This window comes from Talpa occidentalis, unplaced genomic scaffold (assembly GCF_014898055.3).
Source record: "Talpa occidentalis isolate TD23 unplaced genomic scaffold, MPIMG_talOcc4v2.1 talOcc4.7, whole genome shotgun sequence".
NCBI classification, from domain to species: Eukaryota; Metazoa; Chordata; class Mammalia; order Eulipotyphla; family Talpidae; genus Talpa; species Talpa occidentalis.
In genome coordinates this window covers 25,098,229-25,120,687 of record NW_023605083.1, presented here as the reverse complement: position 1 = coordinate 25,120,687, position 22,459 = coordinate 25,098,229, and the positions used below count along the sequence as shown (strand labels likewise).

At 38.3% G+C, this 22,459-nt stretch overlaps 1 long non-coding RNA gene across 7 annotated transcripts in view; it reads right to left on the bottom strand.

The window, feature by feature from the left end:
- The window catches only part of LOC119230583 (uncharacterized), a 230,447-nt gene that overhangs the window by 37,780 nt on the left and 170,208 nt on the right, over nt 1-22,459 (bottom strand). For all 7 annotated transcript variants that reach the window (XR_008549577.1, XR_008549578.1, XR_008549575.1 and 4 more), the window contains one exon: nt 10,067-10,104. This is a non-coding gene — a long non-coding RNA (uncharacterized LOC119230583). The remainder of the gene's footprint in view (nt 1-10,066; nt 10,105-22,459) is intronic.

The window sequence follows — 22,459 nt, the reverse complement described above, 5'->3', positions numbered from 1 at the left end:
AAAAGTCTTCTGGAAACTCATCAACAAATTGCCCCCTTGGTCAGAACTAGGTCACCTGCCCACTGTCAAGTCAGTGAGTTAAGGGTAAAGGAAAGTGGCATAAACCAGTCACACTTAATTATCTTATCCTGGGGGCGGGGTTTCTGTTTTTCTCAAGCTTGTTGACAACACCTAGAGATGAGGGTCTATAAGCAAAAGAGAAGATGGAAAGAGGAGAAGCTAATTGCCTGTATTGGTCACTGGGTTAAACATTGTGTTAGTCAACGTACAGTGTTTTCTCTCATTTGATGATCTGTCTTCAGCTCTGTACCCCTTCCCTGGCATGAAGCCAACAGCTCCAAACTACTAGACAACCCAGACATTACATTGACACTACCCTGGCCTTGAATAGCCCTGTTCAGGGAGTAAAATCAGTTGCCTAACTCAGCTTTAGCCCTGTCCGTGAGCTCACATGACCTTAAACTTTTACAGTTCTGACCAACTTTCAAGAACACTCTGTTGATGTGAGTAGGAGTTTGAAACACTGGAGGGAATGTGTGAAAGGCATGTCAACAAAGGACATTTGAAGTGGATTTCCTTCCTCAAACACAGGGCTCCCATCAGGACTTGGGACTCCAGCAGTTTCTCCTGAATACGAAGCAAGAAGATATGTCATGGCAAGGCCAGAATGGACCAGCATAGGTGTAACTAAATTTTGTCTCTGAAAAAGAGCAAATAGATTTTTCTCCCAGAAGGGCACTGCATTCTACTTTCAGGATGTACATAAGAGAGAGTGGTTTGAGTCTGAGTAAGGAAGTTGAGAAGGTGATTGGACAAGGAGAATGTGACTTTTGTCAACACACCCATAGACATTGGTTTTACCAGGCTACAATCAATACACTATTGCTGTGGATAACAGGATATGATATTGAGCATGATATGACTGTCATACACACACACATACACACTAATGTAATACAGCATGATGTAATACAAATATAACAAAATACAATGTAAACTAAAATATACTGAGCATTCACTGTGATAGACATGATGCAAGGTAACCTTTCTTGCACCATTACTTGTAATTATTACATTCACAGCGTAAGTTCCAATATTACCCAGAGGTGAGTGCCCAAAGCCACTCTGTTTTGGTGGACTCAGGACTCCAGGGCCCCGAGCTGCCTGGTTCCAGGGCATCCCCACTCTACTTCTCCACTTTGCTGTCTGCTTTCACTTTGCCTTTTCCCCACCAGCATGTTAAAGAATATTGCAGTGCCAAGGCCAGGTGGGAGAGACAGAGGAGATGAGTTTAACTGAAAAATAGCTCATTTGGGCTTTGGACTGGGAACAAATGTTCAGCTGGCTAGAGAAATAAAAGAAATAACACCAAAAGGTTATTTTAATCCTGCACAGTAGTCTTCGGAGGAAAAAAAAATAGTTTTCTTGTTCTAAAAAGCTCAGGAGAATATAGAACAGAAGAAGAAATGCCGTATCAATAGGAATTTTATAAACAGAATAACTTTTTCCAGCGCAGAACTCATGCAAATTTATGCAAGCATTATTGTTTTGCAGTTCCTTTGTGTAATTCTACAATCATTCTCTGCCTAGATAGTTCATTCACTTACTCATTAAATCACTCACTTCATTCATTCATTCATTCTTTCATTTACCTAGTCATCCATTCATCTACCTAGTCATTCACCAGTGTTTGTTCAATGTCTTCCATGAACTGGGGACCGAGGAGAATAATGGAAGTTTAGGAATAAAAACCACTGCCTCCTGCCTTAAATGGGGTGAATTTTATATTCTCACAAAATAATGACAGGACCCGCTTTCAACTCTCTATCTGTAAATGACCCACTGCTATGGATAGACCTCTCTTAGACCTCTGGCAAGGCACTGACATACTGTAGGGAGTTGCCTGTCCCTGATTTAGGACTAGCAGCAGAGGCCCAAAAGATGAGACTCTTTAAGAACAGAGGACAGTACATATGTCCTCTGTCCATCTGTCTGATTGGAGCAAGTCCCATTCTGGGACCCCTGTGAGGGTCTGAGACGTCAATATCCTCCAGAACTTGGCAGGCAGCAAGACTCCCAGGAAGTGATAAACCTCATTTGGTTCTTTTCAGATTTCTCTCCTACCTATGGAGGGGCACAAGAGGCTACAGGTGAAGCAGGTGTCTGGGGCAGTGTGCATTCTCAAGTCTTCACTCAAGACCTAAACTTGACATTGCAAGACATAACCCGAGCCCTAGTTCTGGCCTTTGGTTTGATTTTCAGATCCTAATGGATGTCTTAGCTCTCTGGTGTATTTCTCTGAACACTGAGGAACCAGCATTCCATTCTTGCAACAGCTCTAGAATTGTCCATACCTCTATATGGCCTCCCTTAGAGGTCCTGTTATAAATACAAAGCTGTCAGACTGGAAAACCTCCAAGAACCATCCCATTCTGAAGAGATTTTCCCAATCACATAAAATATTCTGTATCAAAAATGACTCCCTACAGCAATGGCAAATGTCTAAAACCTGTTGCTATGTCTTAAGCGGTCTATCTCCATAAGGGGTCCCCATTTGTGATGATGCTCCAGAAAGGTGTAAGTTGGTGTGATGGAAGGGAATGGGCCTCCTTCTCCCCCCACAGCCTGGAATTTGTCCCTGCCCATTTCTATGGCCAGACTTCCTCATCTACAAAAGAGTACAGTGTGAGCTAGGCCTCAGGTCCTACTGCGCTTGGACAGTGTATGACTCTGTGAGTACTTTGTGTTACCTGCTTTCGCAGTTTGCACAGAGGACCTGACTTCAGAGACTGAGCACACCTTGATGTTCGCTCAAGTAGATAGTGTATTCAGTTTCCATGACACATCTACCGAGAGCACCACTGGCTTCCGAGTTGTCGAAGGTTGCTGTTCCCAGCCTGGTCCCAGGGGAGAGGGCAGCAACTATGCCATAAAAGACGTAAAAGGACGCTTTGGTCTCCATGGGGGCTTTTGTGTCCCCTTGGGAGAGGGAAGCCTGGAGAGAGGAGGCACATCTGTCAGCACTCTAGCCTGGCAGAATGCCCAGTGGAGGGTCAGGGGTGCAATCCCAAGCACCTTGTAAGGAAGAGAAGGGAACAGTCAGTCCCAGTGTGCATATTTAGAGTCCTCAGTCCTATTTGATCTTAACTTGGAAGCCTATAGGACTTGGAAATGCTAACGCCCAGAGGCAGTGCAGTGTAGTGGAAAGAGAACTGGCTTTGGAATCAGAAGTTCTGGTTTGAGTCTCGGCTCTGCCCTTACTGGCTACGTGACTAGGAGCAGGTCTCCTCACCCTGCTGAGTGTGGGTTTTCTTGTCTGTCCAATGAGGAGAAGTAGGTCTTCCCTGTTGGACTCAAAGGGCTGGTTTTTGTTGGTTACTTTTCCTGTGCACAGTGTACAACCCGCACCCCCTGGTTATGTCTTAGTCACAATCTAATAACAATATGAGTAAGATAATGATAAAATTATTAATTTCAATTTTTGTAGCAAATATTATTTTGCTACCAGCTATTGAGCTTATTCTGTACCAGACACTCTGCTGAGGACCTTTAGAAACATTATTGTATTGCCAAGGTCACATGGCTGATAAATGGTAAGGCAGGACTCAACCTAGGTATCCTGAATTTGGAGGCAGTATCTTAACCCTGTGTGTGCTGCATCTCTCATGACAAAAAAGACAGGTTTTTTTCATGTCCTCGTTAGCAGAGAATATGTGAGGTGGGCAGGCTTGTCTACTCACATTAGCAAACAAAATCAACAGAATCTTTTAAAATAGCCAACAGAGCAACTTTGGGATGCTATATATTAAGACATTTAGAGAAGCAGAGTTAGACAAATAGATACATAGAAAAACAGTGACCCTATGTTGTTAGCCCTGAAACTTAACCCTGAGGCCACTAAGGAGGCCCTATTCCAAAATATTTTGAAATTAGTGTTTTTGCATACAAAATTAGTGTTTAAATTAGCACTTTTGACACAAAAACACTAACTGAAAGAGATGAATGCACCTCCATGTTCACTGCTGTGCTGCTTACAACAGGCAGGAATTGGAAACAACTTAAGTGGCAATCAGTGCATAATTGGATAAAGAAGTTGTGGTATATACACACAATGGAATACTACACAGCTGAAAAAAAGATAAAATCCTATTTTTAATAATATAGGTGGACCTAGAGGATATTAAGCTAAATGAAATAAATCAGATGGAGAAAGACTAATGATGTGTCATTTCACATGTGTGGCACATGAAGAAACAAAATCCCAAATAAACTAAATAAAGCAAAAATAAAAAGCTTTTATACAATAAGATCAGAAGGAAAGGAGGTGGATAAACTGGGCTAAAGGAGTTATTTTATGGTGAAGAATAGAATTGGAATTTTAGAGGTGAACTTAGTGTGTTATGTGCAGATGTTGGTTTATAATAATGCACAGTAATATTTGTAGATTTTTCCTTATTAAAAGTTTATCTTGTAAAAAGTAGTCTTTGAAGACATTCTATGCCAAGCATCCAAGAAGTAATGATTCTAGTAAATGAAGTGCTCTTGCCCTCAAGGATCATCACTCCAGGAGGGATACTGATAGGCATGCAAATAGAGAACAAATGTACTTTGAGGGGACATGGACAGGGTCTAAGGACAAACAGAAAATAAAAAGCTAAGCCAGTGTGTGCACATCAGGGAAGCCTTTCTAGAAAAGATGCCAGCTACTGTCAGAAGGGAGGGGGCATGCATGTGGTGGGAGGAGGGAAAGGGTAGGACATTTGGAAAGTGGGAGTAGCCTGTGTTATGTTAAGAGGCCAGAGAGGCATGTCCCATCAGGAGCCCAAAGAAGTTCAGAATGATTGGAGTATAGAGTCCAAGACAATGGAGGTGAATGGAGGTCATACTGTGCAGGACTATATAAATACGTGTGAAGGAGTGTGGAGTTTTATAATTGCATTGGGAATTATTGGAGGAGCTCAAGCTGGCTGGTGGGGGAAGTGAGTCGTCACCCATTTTGTGTGTTATAAAGATGATTCTGGCCACAGTGTGGAAAACAAATTGAGGGACAGGAGCACAGAGTTAATTAAAGAGTATTTGGGGTAAATCATCCAAAATACAGAGATGACTCTGCCTGGGATACTGACAGTGGGAACAGAAAGAAATAAATTCTATGAAGAACATTTAGGGAGATGATGTGATTTAGTGATTGAATGAAGATGGGGTGAGAGGGCATGGTGTCAGGGATACTGCATCTGTGCCAGCCCCCTTGGTCCCTGAGAATAAGGGCTGGTCTGTTTTTTTTTCCAGGTTCTTTCCCGCTGAGATGGAAAGAGCTTTGTCCCAAAATTTATGAATGCATCATCCATACTTCTTGCCATCCCTAATATCTTCTCTTGTTCTATATCTCCTTTTATCTTTCAGTATATTAACTAGTGCAATAAGAACTGCTGTATTAAATACAGAACACTCAGTGACTAACCACAATAGTTTATTTGTTGTTCATGTAAGGGTCTCTGTAGCCAGTGACATCCCTCCACATGCAGGTTCTGAGTGCACGCCTCCTTGACTGTATGGTTTTGCCATTCTTAGGGCCTCAGAGCTCTCCACACCCAAGTAGCAGAGAGGCAAGACAGTGTAGAAAATATCTTTTCTGTTTAAATCCACCCCCAACCCCTTAACATCCCTTAGTGAGAACTTATTACATAGACATTACCTGGCTGTATAGTTAGATCCCTACAGACTCACATGAGGGAGGGACCAAGAACTTTTGCTAAACAGTCACCTCTGTTACAGCAGGTCCGAGTATGCATATAGTTTTGACTTGTCTTTATTTAGTTGCTTCTACTTGTTGACAGTTGCAGATTATAAGAATGTTACAAATCTTTTCATTCTTCGGGTTAAGACTGGAAGGATGACCTTCCTCTAATGTACAAATAATAAAGAAAGGAGCAACCCACAAGCTGTCCATCACCAGTCCTAAATACCCTGCTGCCATCTGAGAGCCAGGAGGTCTGGGTTCAAGTTGTGGCTGCATCACTAACTTACAGCGTGATTTATGCATGTCACTTTCTTGATGGACTCCTATTCTCTCTTCTATATGATCTGTGAAAAATTCTTTCCTGGCCAAATACACTTGAGAAATACCTTGAAGATAGTTAAGACTCATAGGGACATTGAAGTTTCTGCAAATCCGACACAGTTGACCTTAAACAACCTGGGTGTTGGGACACTGACTCCTGATTAGTCGAGATGCTACAGGTAACCTTTGATACCTCAAAAACTAACTGTTGTTGTCCCTGGGTATCCACAGGTGATTGGTTTCAGAACCATTGTCCCTCACCAAAGAACCAAAATCCCTGATGCTCAAGTTGCTACTAATGGACCCTCCAGATTTATGGTTTCCATACTTGCAAATTCAACCAACCAACATCCACAGCTGATTGGAGCACTGAATGTAAAACCCTGTAGATAAGTGGGCCCTGCAGTTCAAATCTATGTTGTGCAAGGGCCAACTCTACTAAAGAACCTTATTTGTCTTTCTTTATATTGACATTTCCTAATCTATAGTGGTAAAATTTTATCTATGCAGGTATTAATCTATGTGATTAGATTGTTTTTCCATTGATTATTGGGTGGATGGTACAGAGAAACTTGGATTCAAGTTGGCAGAATGTATTCTTTGTATAACAAAGACTCAGAATAAGGTTTTAAAAAGGGTAACTAGGGTGGGGAAGTAGATATTTTCAAGTACTGATGAAACTAAGAGAAAGTTGACTGGGCACTAGGAGAAAATGTCCCTCTCTTATCACTAATGATTTCTTCAACAGAAGCTTGTCCACAACAGAGAGACTTAGCCCAGAATTGTGGAGAGTCAATCCCTCTTAACCATTCCCCAGCTAGGGCGATATGTGAGCTGGTAGATACAGGCCTTAGTCTCCTTGAACTCCTGTGGAGCAATTTTGAGACATTCTACATGTCTTTTCACAATATCTTCAGCAGGACTTAACTCCAACAGACATCAACAAACCATGCTTTAGTACACATTTTATTGGCTTTTCTTCCTTCTGTGTCTTACTTTTCCCCTTTAATTTTTTTCTTCCTGGGATCACTACCTAAGTAGATTACCTGAACCCAAGTCTTTATTTCAGAGTTTGCTTTGGGGAAATCCACACCAAGACACACATATTTTCAAGCGATACCTCTTAGGTGGTCTCTAGAATCCCCTCTTTGTGTGTGTATGTGTGTGTATGTATACATACACATACATATACTCTTTGTGTATACACACACACACACACACACACACACACATATGGAGAGAGAGAGAGCGCACATTGGTTTACAACACTGTAAACCATGATTTAGAAGATGTACATTTTCCTCAGCTGTGTATTACCACATTGTTCCCACCATCAAAGCAACCACAGTCTTTTACCCTAGGCCACTGGGCCCCCTCCCTCCTTTGTTCACACTGCCAGTCTCCTGTCCCCTCTAGGGTCTCCTATCACTCTAAAATTCATCACTCACTTGCTAACTGACTTGTCTACCTGCAGCAGCCATACCCTGAGCAAGTCCCCATTTCACAAGTAGCAGAGAGAACAGAGAGGAGTTTTACCAGATTTTGACTTAACTTTTCATCTAATCACTTACAGCTAAAAATAGTCTTTGGTTCAGGGCAGTATTTTCCCAAAGAAGCCCAGAGCTGTGGGGAATTGTGAGTTGGTTTCTGGGATATTTTAATAACCTCAACAGAAGAGTGAACATATTTTATACAAATTAAACATGGTAAAATTGTCTTTTATATTTAACAACTTTGAGATATAATTCACATACCATAAAGTTCAGAGTTAAAGTAGAGAATTAAATATTTTTTAGTATATTCATCATGTTGTACAACCATCACCATAATTAATATTAGAACATTTTTATTCTTAATAAAAAAAGCCTGTACCCACTAGCAGTCTCCCCATGTGTACCCAAACCTTCCACCCTTTGGCAACCACAAAATTACTTTCTATCTATTGATTTTCCTAAGCTGGACATTTCCTATAAATACACAATCACATAGTACGTGGTCTTTTGTGACTGGCTTCTTTCACTTACTGTATTTTCAACATTCGTCCATGTTGTAGTGCGTATAGTACTTCATTCTTGCATATGGCTGAATAGTATTCCATTTATGGATATACCACATTTATCAGTTTGAGACATTTGGGATATTTCTACTCTTTGGCAATTAGGAAAATGTTGTTACATGCAATTTTGCAACATGCAATATGATAACTTTGTTTAACCTTTTTAGATACTGCCAGATTATTTTCCAAAGTGATTGCACCATGTTACAATTTGAGTTGTGTATGAAGGTTCCAATTTCATTAACTTTTACTTTATCACAGCCATTCTAGTGGGTATAAAGTAGTATCTCGTTATACCTTTAATTCTCATTTCTCTGATGACTAATGGTGTCAAGCAGTTTTTCACATGCCTATTGGCCATTTTTACATCTTCTTAGAAAAAGTATCTAATCAGATATCCTTTTTAATTTGGTGGAGGTGGTTATTATCGTTTTACTATTGAGGTGCAAGAGCTTTATATCCCTTATCAAATAAATGACTTGCAAATATTTTCTTAGTCTGTGGATTTTGTTTTAACTTTCTCAACGGAGTTCTTTATAGTATAAAAGCTTTTAATTTAGATGAAGTCCAATTTATTTATTTTTCTTTGTAGCTTGGGCTTCCTTTTGTTATAGCTAAGAAACCATTGTTCTATACAAGGTCATGAAAATTTATGCCTGTGATTTTTTTTTTCTAAGTCTTTGCTTCTTGCACTTACATCTTGATTACTACATTTAGTATGAGCTAATTTTTATATATATGGTGTGAGGCAGGGATCCAACTTCATTCTTCTGCTGATGGATATTGAGTTATCCTAGTATCATTTGTTGGAAAGACTATTCTTTCCTTAATTGAATTGTATTGTCATACTTGTTGGAAAACAATTGACCATAAATGTGAGAGCTAACTCTGAACTCTCAAGCTTATTCATTCTATTTGTCTGTCTTTATGCTAGCTATCATGCTTTCTTGACTATTATAACTTTGTAGTAAGTTTTAAAATTGAAAGGTGTAAGTCATTCAATGTTGTTCTCTTTTAGGATTAATTTAGCTATTCTGGGTCCCTTAAGTTTCCATATAGATCTAAGGGTCAGCTTCTCAATTTCTGCAAAGAATCCAGGTTCAATTTGATGGGGATTGTGTTGAATCTGTGGATAAATTTGAGTAGTGTTTGTAGTGCCCCCCCTTATCTTGTTTTACTTTTTAGAATTTCAGCTACCTGTGATTCACCATAGTCCAAAAATATTATGTACAATATATATTGAGACTACATTCACATACCTTTTTATTATAGCATATTATAATTGTTATATTTCATTATTAGTAACTGTTACTCTAAAATGTATAAAGGGTTCTATACATATGTGATTTCAGGCATCCCCTCACTGATGGTCTTGGAACATCACAGATAAGGAGGGGGTCTATTATATTGCCATCTAAACAATACTTAAATCTTCCCATGCATGAACAGAGGATACTTGTCATTTAATTTGGTCTTTAATTTATTTCAGCTGTATTTTATAGTTTTCAGAATATAAGTTTTGCATTTCTTTTGTGAAACTTATTTCTGAGCATGTTGTTCTTTCTTTGCTACTGTAATTGTAAATGAAATTATTTTCTTAATAGTATTTTTGGGTTATTCATTGCTATTGTGTAGAAATACAACTGATTTGTCTATATTGGTCTTATAGCCTGCAACTTGGCTGAACTCATTTGCTAATTCTAATAATATTTAATAGGTACATGGGAGTTATTCCATATACATGATCATGACATCTGCAAACAGATAGTTTTACTTCTTCCTTGACAATCTGATGTCTTTTGTCTTATTTTGTTACCGAATTGCTTTGATGAGAGCATGCAGGATAAAGTAGAATAGAAGAAGTAAGAGTCTTGTTCTTTATTTTAGGGGGAAATCTTTCAGATTATCCCCTTTCAGGATGATGAAATATAGATCAAAAAGTCACTTACCATGAGCAAGATGGGAATGCCAGACATGGCTTGGTTTACTGTAGAGAAAAGGATTCAAAGACTTAGATTAAAATGACATTGTATTTGTCATTTAGGATTTACTCATCCACATTGAGAGAGTCCAAAACATACACCATGACTATAGTAATAAATTTGTAAGGAGAGCCTCAGCATCCTTGGAGAGCTCTGTGATCACTCTCCTCTGTAGTCCAGACCTCACAGTAGGAAATGCTGTCAGTGCTTTGGGAAACCTAAATGCAAGTTGGAGTAATTGGATCCTCAGGATGGGAGGGTCCAAGTGGCAGCACTTGACCATGAAAGGCAAGGTGGGCATGGTCACCATAATTTATAAGAGTCAAAGCAACAATCATAATTATCTGACTTGTGCAGAAGTATGGGCTGTCTAATGAAATACGTTCTATCTAGAAATAAAATAAATAGGAAATCTAAAATTCTTGATCTGTATAAGCAGGAAAATGCTAAGTTACATGAATAAGAAAGCTGAATCATAAAAACAGAGACCTGGCCTCTCCCAGAATTGAGTCAGTTTAAAGAAATAAAACCCCTTGAATGATGAAAGGGTCATATATCCTCGACAAAGACCTCTGTACACTACCAAAATATATGCTGTTAATATGTCTCCCAGCCTTCCCCAAAGGGACTGTGGGCATTTGCCAGAGTAACTGTGTACTGGGGAAAGGAAATAATCAGACCTTTCAGGTACAATTGGACACGAGCTCTATACTGACACTAACTCCCACAGCCCCAGTAGCATTGTAGTCCGTCAGTCAAAATAGGGCCTCATGGAGGTCAGGTGATCAGTGGAGTTTTAGCTCATAGTTGGTTCAGTGGGTTCCTAAACCCACCCTGTGATCACTTACCTAGCTCGAGGATGGAATAGACATACTTATCAGCTGATAGCATACATTTGATTTGGAGTTTTTCATAGGTGCCTTTTTTGAGATTGAGGATGTTCCTTTATATTCCTAGTATTTTTTCTGATCACAAAGTGGTGTTCTATTTTGTTAAATGCTTTTCCAGCAACTACTGAGATGATCATATACTGTTTTTATTAATATCTATGTGTTAATTTTTGGATGTTGAACCAATGATGCCTACTGGGATCAACTCCTCTTGGTCATGATGTATAATACTTTATATCTCTTGATCAAAATTTATAAACTTCTTATATGTTACTCAATTTGGTTGCTAAAATTTTGTTGATTTTTCTGTCTCTAGTTTTGAGATACTGGTCTGTAGGTTTTCTTGTAATGTCTTTTTTTGAATAAGGGTGATGTTGATTTCATAAAAAGAGTTGAGTTTCCTATTTTTTGGAATAGTTTGTGAAGTATTCTTTAAATGTTTTGTAGAATTCAACAAGAAGCCACTTGGTCCTGGACTTTTCTGCGTAGTTTAAAAAGTTATTGCTTATCAATCTCTTCTTACAGATCTAGTTGGATTTTCTATTACTTCAAGGGTCACTTTTAGTAGTCTCTTTCTAGGAATTTGTCCATTTCATCTAGATAATTTATTGGCATATAGTTGTTCGGAGTATCAGCTTTGCATTTTTATAAGGTTTGTAGTTATGTTCCCGCCTTCATACTGATTTTAGTCATGGGGGAGTCTTCTCTTTTTGTTAGTTTAGCTATCAAGGTTTTGTTGATCTTTTTAAAGATCTTTTGGTTTTGCTGATTTTTTTCCCCAATTTTACATTTCATTAATTTCTAGTATAATCTTTGTTTCTGCTTGATTGAGTGTGCTCTTTTATTTGTCTTAAACTAAAATATTAAGTTAATTGATTTCAGATTTTTTTCTTATTTAATATAAGCGGCATATTTTCCTGTAAGTACTTCTTTAATGTAAATTTTCTTACTGAAGTATTCTGATTCCTTTTGTGTCATCTACTTTCACCTGTTGGATATTTAGGCATGTGTTGTTTCAATATCAACATATATGTGAATTCTCCATATTTCTTCTGTTACTTATTTGTAAGTTCAATTAATTGTGGAGATCATCATTTGTATGATTTAAAATCTTTTTAAACTGTATTGAGGCTTTTTCTGTTGCCTGATGTAAAGTCTGTCATGGAGGATGTTCATGTTACACTTGTGAAGAAGAGATATTGCCTTGTTGTTAGGGGGAGTCTTCCATTAAGTCCATTTGGTTTACAGTATTGGTCAGTTCTTGTCCACTTTCTTCCCAGATATATCAATGATGGAAATTGGAGTATGGAAGACTCTGAGTATTCTGAACTGTGTATTTCCCCCTTCATTAAAAAAAATAATAATAATCCTTTTAATTGTGGCAACATTAGGGTTTTCTCCATCAGATATCATCATAGTTCTCCATGATTTAGTTATCCTTACATATAATTCTGACTCTGGTTTTAAGTGCATATATATTTATAATTGTCATATCTTTCTGATGGATTGACTGTTGTAATAAATGTCTATCTTTAACTTTTTAAATATTAAAGCCTATTTTGCCTGGTATTAATATAGTCACTCCAGCTTTCATATGGCTACTGTTTGCAAGCAATCTTTTCCTTCCTTTTATACTTAGTTTTTTGTATCTTAAAAGTGTGTCTGCTATAGACAGCACATAGTTGGGTCTTATCTTTTATTCAGTTTGATAATCTTTGCTTTATTATTGGAATGTTTAGTTTATTCACACTTAATGTTACTATTGGTATAGATTTATATTTGCCATTTAACTTTTTGTTTCCTATAAACATACTAGTTTTCTAAGGCTTCCATAACAAAGTAGCACAAACTGGGGGGCTTCACCAACATAAATTTGTTGTCCCACATGATTAGAGGCTAGAAGTCTGGGATCAAGTTGTCAGCAGTGTGGGCACCTTCTGAGTTGTTCGAGCCTCTCTCTCTTTTTTTAAGATTTATTTATTTTTATACAAGAGCTGGGGTACAGGCCAGAGGCGCAGGAGGGTGAGAGCATTCACCAGAGACAGAGTGGGGAGTGGAACAGGCAGACAGACTGAAGACAGTGCTGAGGGGAGCAGCGGGCAAGGCAGGAGAGGCCTGCCGCGCCATATGGGAATCTCGCAGGCTGGCCGGGAATCGAACCCGCGCTGCAGAGGCTGCGGACAGCTTCACAGCGCTATGCTCAACCCGCTATGCCACCAGGGAGGCCCCAAACCTCTCTTCTTGAATTGAAGATTGTCATTTTTTGGGGGTCTATTCATACCATCTTCCCTCTGTCCGTGTCTGTGTCCAAATTTCTTCATCTAATGACACCACTGGTACTGTATTAGGGCCCACCGCAGAGACCTCGTTTTTATCTTGATTACCTCTATGAAGACCTGGGATCTCCAAATAAGGTAAGATACTGGGAGGTACTGGGAGTTTGGACTCCAACATAAAAATTTGTGGGAGGTTCAGTTCAACCCATAACAATATTTTGTTCCTCTGTTCTTACTGCTTTCTTTTTTGTATTAAAGAATATTTTCTATTATACCATTTCACTATACTTTTTGAGTTATTTTCTTAGTAGTTGCTGTAGGCTTACCAAATACATTTTAACTTTCAGACTCTACTTCAGATTTATACTAACTCCAATGAAATACAGAAAAGTTATTCCAATATATTTCTGTTGTCTATTTCCCCTTTGTGCTTTTATTGTTATACATGCCACAACTATATATAAATTACAAACTAAACGATACATTGTTGGAATAATCACTTTAAATTTGTGTCTCTTGAGAGTTGAGAGAGGAAAAGAGAGCGAGCATATATTTATAAAGTTCATTAAATTAACTATTATTTACTGTTTCTGGTTCTTTCCATCTACCCTTGTGTTTTTAATTAGCATACAGCACCATTTCTTCATTACCATATAACTTTGCTTTTTTTTTTTTTTTTTGCTGTTGTGATCAATTACATCTACATGTTTGATGCCCCCAATACAATTACATATACATTTTTTACAATTACTTTTTAAATAAGAAAGGATGAGAAAATATGCATTTCCTGTATCTCTTATAATTACATTGTTACTTTTTTTCACATAGATTTAAATTACTGTTCCTTTCAACCTAGAGGACTTCCTTTAATAGTTCTTATAAGATGGGGCCTCCCTGGTGGTACAAGGGTTAAGACGCAGTCTGCGAAGCTGTCTGCAGCCACTGTAGCACAAGTCCAATCCCGAGCCAGCCAGGGAGCAACCCACATGGTGCAGCAGACCTCTCCTGACTCACCCACTGCTCCCCTCAACAGTGTATTTCAATTAATCTTCCTGTTCTGTTCCCCACTCTGTCTCTGGCGAACCCTCTCACCCCCCACACTTCTGGCCTGTACCCCCATTCTTACATATATAAATAAATAAATCTCTATAAAAATAGTTCTTGTATGATACTTTGATAGCAACAAATTCTCTGTTTATTGAGGAATGATGTCATCTTTGAAAGATCATTTTGCTGAATTGTTCTTTTGGTTGATTTCTTTCTTTTAGACAACATCTGGCTGTGAATCTCTTTACATTTATCCTAGTTGGAATATATTGAGCCTTTTTGATGTGTAGATTACTGTTTTTTCATCACATTTGAGTTTTAAGCTATTATTTCATTGAATAATTTTTCTATTTTGTTCTCTTGCTGGTAGAGAGTGCATCATAATGTTGCTGCTCTTAATCATGTCTCCTATTTATCTCAGGTACTGATCATTTTTGTTCATTCTGTATTCTCTGCTGTTTGTATATGCAATTTGTACCAATCCATCTTCAAGGTTTTTGATTCTTCACCTTTTCAGATCTGTGCAGTGTGAAGCCTCTGATGTCCTTCTTTAGAGGATGCCATTCTAGGTGACACAACCACCTGCGATGACTGGTTTCAGCAGGGCACTCTCTATTCTCTTGACCTCTGTTGAACTGTCTCTGTTGCAATCACACCCAGCTATTAGAGTCCACTAACTGCTGATTTATTCATGTTTTTAATAATGTCCTAGGCTATACACTGTGCCACAGTCTGGCCCAATTAAATTTGGGCCCCTTTATAGGACTGGTCTTTGAGTTTTTTCCTGTTCCTGTGAGGGCTCATTTTAGTAGTTACTGCTTTACCTATTTCTCTCTGATAATCTGACTGGGCTATAGTTTTTTCTCATTGTTTTCATGAACTACCTACTGCCTCTTAATATTTTGGTGGTAAGCAATTTTTTTTTTTTTTTGAGGATGCCCTTAGGAATGAACTTCCCTACATTCTGCTCTAAATAAAATCAATTTTGGGGGAAGAGCTTCTGTACCTTATAATATTTTGGTCTGCCTCTCTCTCTAGGCAAAATCTCTGAGCTATTGCTGTGGAGTAGGGGGCAGAGAAAACAACCCACTTCTCTTAGAATGCCATTCTTGTTATAATGAACATGGCATGGGGCAGGGGTAGGAGCCTTTGACTTTGTCTGCTTGCCTCTTCCAGTGTAGACTGTTCTCCCTATGAGTAAACTGGTGAAGGTAATTGGGCCCCAGTATTTTCAGCTTATTTTCCTGAGGTAGACCAGTAGGGCTATCAGGGGTGCTGGATGCAGAAAGAGAACCCCTCACCTCTTGGCCACTACTGCTATAAATTAGACTCTGTAGTAGACAGCTAGTGGATGGTGGGGAATGTTGGTACTATGCTATACTGTACAGCACTATACTGTACAGCACTATACTGTACTGTACTGTACTATACTATACTATACTATACTATACTATACTATACTATACTATACTATAGCACATGGCTGGTAGCCTAGGGGACTGGAGTTCCTGTCTGGGGTGGGGCTTTCATCATGCTGAGCTGGGAGGGAGGAATAGGGAGGAAATTGATTGTGACTTAAGTGACACAGGTTCTCTCTGTTCTTATGAAGATTTAGCAGATTTTCTCAAATGTTTTTTATGCGATGTAGTCTCTAAAGAAATTTATAGAGACTTTACATCATTGGGGTTTTCAAAATAATTTTCAGAAAAGGTTGTTTTGCTGGAGAGTGAGTCTGCAGAACTCTTTACCATTCTAGAGTTACCTTTGTTCAATTATCTTTTGATGCAATTTAACTGATTAAGGTAAACAAATCAGTATAAATACAAAGAGTTAGAATAAATCTGAAGCTAACTAATTTGGCTATTAGTGCTAATTGTTATTTATAGGTAGATTATAGCTCATTAACTGCAAACTTGCTTCATTTGTGGTGTAACTCATTAATCAGAAATATATGTTGAGTGATAAGGCAGTAATGTAGTTTGACTTTTTAAATAAATTCTAAAATTTGGATATCAAATTCCAAGTGGAGCATTAAATAACCACTTCAGAGGACTGAAGAATTGGTGATCATATGCATTTTCTATAATAGAAATACTCCAGTGTCCTAAATGTCAGCATGTTCATCTAATCAAGAGTCTGGGAAGGTTTTAATGTGTCTGAACTGCACCTAATCTCATGTTTGCAGAACTAGTACAATAAAAAATTATTTTATCTTGTAGAGCACAGTCTTTGATGTAATTAATGGAGAAATATTTACATGGCATCTACTGCCTAGAAAAATCACTGTTCTATAAGATAAAGATAACTCAAAAAGTGCAGTATAAAATATATATCTCTGAGAAGCTAATCACGAAGCAGGTAATATAGCCTCTAATCGCATGGAAAAAAATAACTCCTAACTCAAGACAGCATAGTTCAAGGATAGATGAATAATACAGAGGCATTCAGATTTAAGGATTTCAGTCTTATTGTTTAAGCCACTGTGCTAACCAAAACATAGCAACAGTTTTCTCTTTCTCATAAATCTTCAGTTTAGGCAGGGCTCAATGGGAAAGTCTTTTCTCTGCTCCAGGCAGTGTTAGCTGGGGAGTAGCACATGGTTGATGATGATTAACTGTGAGGGTGAGAGGTTTCACTGCCAAGATGGCTCCCCCACGTGACTAGTAAGGTGATGCTGGTATTGGTTTAGCTGAGGCTGAGAGCCAGAGATCTTGATTTTTTCTCCTGGAAAGTTCCAGAGGAAGGGCAAATGAAACAAGGACTTAAAATGGTTGTTGGAAATGCCTATATCAGAACCCAAGGATGTTAGGGGAAGAAATTGAGTTGCAAAATGATAAGGCGCAATATAGGAATTGAAGCAGGTTCTTTTCTAGTCCGAAAGATAAACAGTGAAAGACAGGGAGAAATTGGTTGGCAGTTGGAGATACAGTTCAATTAAATAAAGGTTTCCCTTCAATTTAAAAGAAATTAAATTACCATAGGAGAAGGAAAGTGTTCAATATGTGGTCTGCATTAGACCAGGTTTCTAATAGTGTTGCATTTGAATAATCCCCCTGGGTTTCTTGGACTCTCCTGGGGTTTTTGTTTAGTTGCTTCTGTGCTCCAGGAAGTGAGAGTCTGCGACTTTGTAGCTTTCCACCTGAATACTCAGAAGAACGTGGTATCCTATTCTCTTCTGTCTCTTGGAGAATAGTCCCCTTTAGAGATTAAGCTCGAGAGATGACTGAATATTTCCTAGTCTCAAGCAAAATAAAATAGGGCTGAAGGGGGCAGCCAAAAGAGGATACTGAGTAAAAGCTTGCATAGGAATTGCAATATCTTTCTCCAAAAAGCTGTGTAACTTCATCCATTGTGACTGTTGGGCAGCCAAAGCTACCTGGAGATGGAGAGCCCATAAAGGACTATGCTGAGAATTTGTCCACTCGTGGTTAGAAGCATCATTTGCTGCCAAGGGGTCTCATTGCCAGGAGAGAAGGCAAGAAATGGCCAGAAGGCAACTTCAGAGAATCACTATTTCTTTTTTTAATTTTATTACTATTTTTTAAAAATTTTCACATCATTTTTCTTTTTAAAAAATTTGTTTCCCCCCACCCCCTCAGGTGTAGTCCACATAGTTTGCTTCCCCAATGCACCCGTGCACCATCACCTCAGTCCCCTGTGCTCCTCCCTCCCTCCTCCTCCCCTGCAGGATGTCTCTGGTTTATAATTGTCTGGTTTTGCTTTGTTGGGTTTTGTACTGTTATTTTTTTTTTTACACTGATGTCTTATTTGGTTCCCCTGTATTCCTGCTATAAGTGAAACCATCCGATATTTTTCTTTTTCCTTCTGGCTTATTTCACTGAGCATAATTCCCTCTAGCTCCATCCATGTTGCTGCGAATGGCATGAGTTTATCTTTTTTGATTGCTGAATAATATTCCATTGTGTATATATGCCACATCTTGATCCAGTAATCGATTTTTGGGCATTTGGGTTATTTCCAGGTTTTACCTATTGTCAATAGTGCTGCAAGAAACAGAGGTGTACAGGTGTTCTTTTGAATCAATGTTTTTTGTACTTTGGGTAGATCCCTAGGAGTGGAATTGCTGGGTCATATGGTAGCTCCATTTTTAGTAGACTGAAGAACCTCCAGACAGCTTTCCATAGCGGTTGGACCAGTTTGTACTCCCACCAGCAATGTAGGAGAGTTTATTTTTCGCCACATCCTTGCCAACATTTGTTGTTGCTTGTTTTTTTGATATGTGCCATTCTTACTGGTGTAAGGTAGTATCTCAATGTGGTTTTAATTTGCATTTCCCTGATTATAAGGGATGTTGAACATTTTTTCATATGCCTGTTGTCCATTTGCATTTCCTCTTGGAGAAATGTCTTTTAAGTTCTCTGCCCATTTCTTGACTGGATCGTTTATTTTGTTTTTGTTGAGCCCTGTGAGTTCTTTGTATATCTTTGTGATCAGTCCCTTATCAGTTGACTGGAGTGCAAAGATATTTTCCTAATCAACGGGGTGTCTCTCTGTTTTGGTTAATGTCTCTTTCTGTGCAGAAGCTTTTCAGTTTGATATAATCCCAGGTGTTTACCTTTTCCTTCACTTTCTTAGCTTTGGGTGATGAATCTTTAAAGACGTTATTGCGATGTATGTCTTGTAGTGTTTTACCTATATTTTCTTCTATATATTTTATGGTTTCAGGTCTTATGTCCAGTTCTATTATCCATTTTGAGTTGATTTTTGTGCATGGTGAAAGGTAGTGGTCTAGTTTCATATTTTTGCATGTGGTGGTCCAGTTTTCCCAGCATCATTTATTGAACAAACTGTTCGTGTTCCATTGTATATTCTTTGCCCCTTTGTCAAAGATCAGTTGTTCATTTAAGTGTGGTTTTATTTCTGGACTCTCTATTTGGTTCCATTGGTCTATGTGTCTGTTTTTGTTCCAACACCAAACTGTTTTAATTTTTATGACTTTGTAGTATAGCTTGAAGTTTGGAAGTGTGATACCTCCTTTCTCCTTTATTTTCATCAGTAGGGTTTTATCTGTTAATGGTTTTTTGTGGTTCCATATGAATTTCATCAGTATTTGATCTATATCCTTGAAGAATGTAATTAAGATTTTTATTGGAATAGCATTGAATCTGTATATTGCTTTTGGTAGGATGGACATTTTAATAATGTTAATTCCTCCAATCCATGAGCAGGGGATGTCTTTCCATTTCTTTGTGCCTTCTTCTATTTCTTTTAACAGTGTTTTATAATTTTCTTAGTAGAGGTCTTTCACCTCTTTTGTTAAGTTCATTCCTAAGTATTTGATTTTTTTTTTTGTTTCAATTATAAAAGGGATGGTTTTCTTGATTTCTTCTTCAGATTGATTGTGTATAGGAAGGCTACTGATTTTTGTATCCTGCTACTTTACTGAACTGGTTGATTATTTTGAGTAGTTTTTCTGTGGAGTTTTTAGGGTTCTCTATGTATATTACCATATCATCTGCAAATAGTAATAGTTTTACTTCTTCTTTCCCTATCTGATTTCCTTGTATGTCTTTTTCTTTACTTATTGCCCTGGCTAGGACCTCCAGTATTATATTGAAGAGTAGTGGTGAGAGAGGACATCCAGAGGACATCCTTGTTTTGTTCCTGATCTTAAAGGAAAGGCCTTCAGCTTTTTGTCATTGAGAATAATGTTGGTGGTGGGTTTGTCATTTATGGCTTTTGTCATGTTAAGGTATGTTTCCCCTATCCCAAGAATTTCAAGGATCTTCATCATAAATGTATGTTGGATTTTGTCGAATGCTTTCTCAGCATTTATTGATATGATCATATGGTTTTTATTTTTTCTTTTTGTTGATGTGTTGAATTACACTGGTGAATTTTCATATGTTGAACCATCCTTGTGCCCCTGGGATGAATACCACTTGGTCGTGGTGTATTATCCCTTTGATGCATTGTTGGATTCTGTTGGCAAGGATTTTGTTGAGGATTTTTTTTTTTAGGCATGTTTTATTTATTTATTTATTTGTTTGCTTGTTTGTTTTGTTTACACATGACTGGGTACAGTCAGAAGCGCAGGAGGGTGAGAGAATTCACCAGAGCCAGAGCGGGGAGCAGAGCAGGCAGAAGGACCAAAGTACACTGCTGAGGGAAGCAGCGGGCGGCAGGAGAGGTCTGCGCGCCATGTGGGACTCTCCTCCGGTGGCCGGGGAGCAGCCGGGGATTGAACCGGCGCCGTAGAGGCCGTGGGCAGCTTCGCAACCCAGCACTCAACCGCTGCGCCACCGGGGAGGCCCTGTTGAGGATTTTTGCATCAGTGTTTATTAGGTTGATTGGCCCGTAATTTCTTTTTTTTTGTGCTATTTTTGTTTGGTTTTGGTATTAGTGTAATGTTGGCTTCATAGAACGTATTTGGTAGTACTCCTTCTTTTTCAATTTTTTGAAAGAGTTTGTGTAGGATAGGCACTAATTCACTGCCAAATATTTGGTAGAATTCATTTGTGAAGCCGTCTGGACCTGGGCTTTTGTTTTTGGGAAGTGCTTTGATTACCACCTCAATTTCGATATCATTCTACAAATTTGTCCATCTCTTCTAGATTGTTGACTTTGTTTGCATATAAGTGTTCATAGTAATCTCTGATTGTTCTTTTGATTTCTACTGAGTCTGTTGTGATTTCTCCTCTTTCATTTATAATCCTATTTATATGTATTTTCTCCCATTTTTTTCCTTTGTGAGCTGGGCTAGAGGTTTGTCTATTTTATTTTTTTCAAAGAACCAACTTTTGGTTTCATTGATCTTTTGGATTGATTTTTTAGTTTCCATTTTGTTTATTTCTGCTTTGATATTATTTCCTTTCTTCTACTGGCTTTAGGGTTTTGTTGTTCTTTTTCTAGCTCTTTGAGATATGAGATTAGGCTGTTTCTTTGAGTTCTTTCTTGTTTGTTGATGTGAGCCTTTATTGCTATATATTTTCCTCTTATTACTGCTTTTGCTGCATCCCATACATTCTGGAAAGTGGTGTCCTCCTTGTCGTTCAACTCAAAGAATTTTTTAATTTCTTCTTTGATATCCTCTTTAGTCCAGTGGTCTTCCCATAGTGTGGAGTTCAACCTCCATGAAGTGGGAGGTTCCTTGTTTTCTTTTCATGATTTATTTCTAGTGTGATGCCTTTATGATCGGAGAAGATAGTTAGAATGATTTTGATCTTCATGTATCTATTGATATTTGTCTTGTGGCCCAGTATGGGGAGAATCACTATTTCTGAAAGCAAGTGCTGCTGCTGAGAATTCCTACTTCAGAAATGTAGGGTCGAGTCTCCAGTGCGAATGAACCTCACTTCCTGATAGCACCAAAGGGAGCAGGCTTGGGGTTTTCCTTAGCTGGTGATATCAACAGATACAGCTGTGAGTCACTGAAAGGAGACTCCAAGGAGCTGAATTTAGGTATAAAAATCAGGAGCATTCTTTGGAAGCCAATGGCTCCAATCTACCCTGCTAGTAAGCATCTACTTTAACACTGATGAGAAGAGTAGACTGCTGTCCAACAGACTTCAAGCAAAGAACAGATAGTTCAGTGAAAAGAGCAAAAGTCTTGGAGTCGATATGAGGTAAGTTTGAATCTGTGCTCAGGTACTTACTAGTTTCTACCCATTGGTGATTTGTCTCCATTTCCTTGTCACCAACATTTAAAAATAAAGCATATTAGTTAGAAAGGCTGACTGAGGTGACAGTACATGCGATACACCTGGTAGATGGCAGATACTCAAAATATGATAAGACATTAGTGTTCTTTTCCTCTCTGGATCGCATGTGAAATGGAAAAATCATGAAACTCCAATGCATCCAGCTAATTGAGTCCTTGAATTCTATTCTGCCTCTCACATTCCTGTGAAAATCTATGAGGGTATAATTGGGAGAAATCAAAGTACCAGAGGTAGGCCCCATGCCTGAGAATCAGCACTACTACACAAAGATGGGCTTGCAATTGACCCTAGAAATTTCATGTGCTTTGGAGACCAACATGTCCATTTGATGTATTTCTAATGATGGCTCCAAGACACATCATCATTAAACTACTGAAAGAATTGTAGTCAAAAGGATTTTGGTTCTGGAAAAAGTTGTCAAGTTTCCTTCACTTCATATATAAAACATGCAAGCCAAGTTTCTCT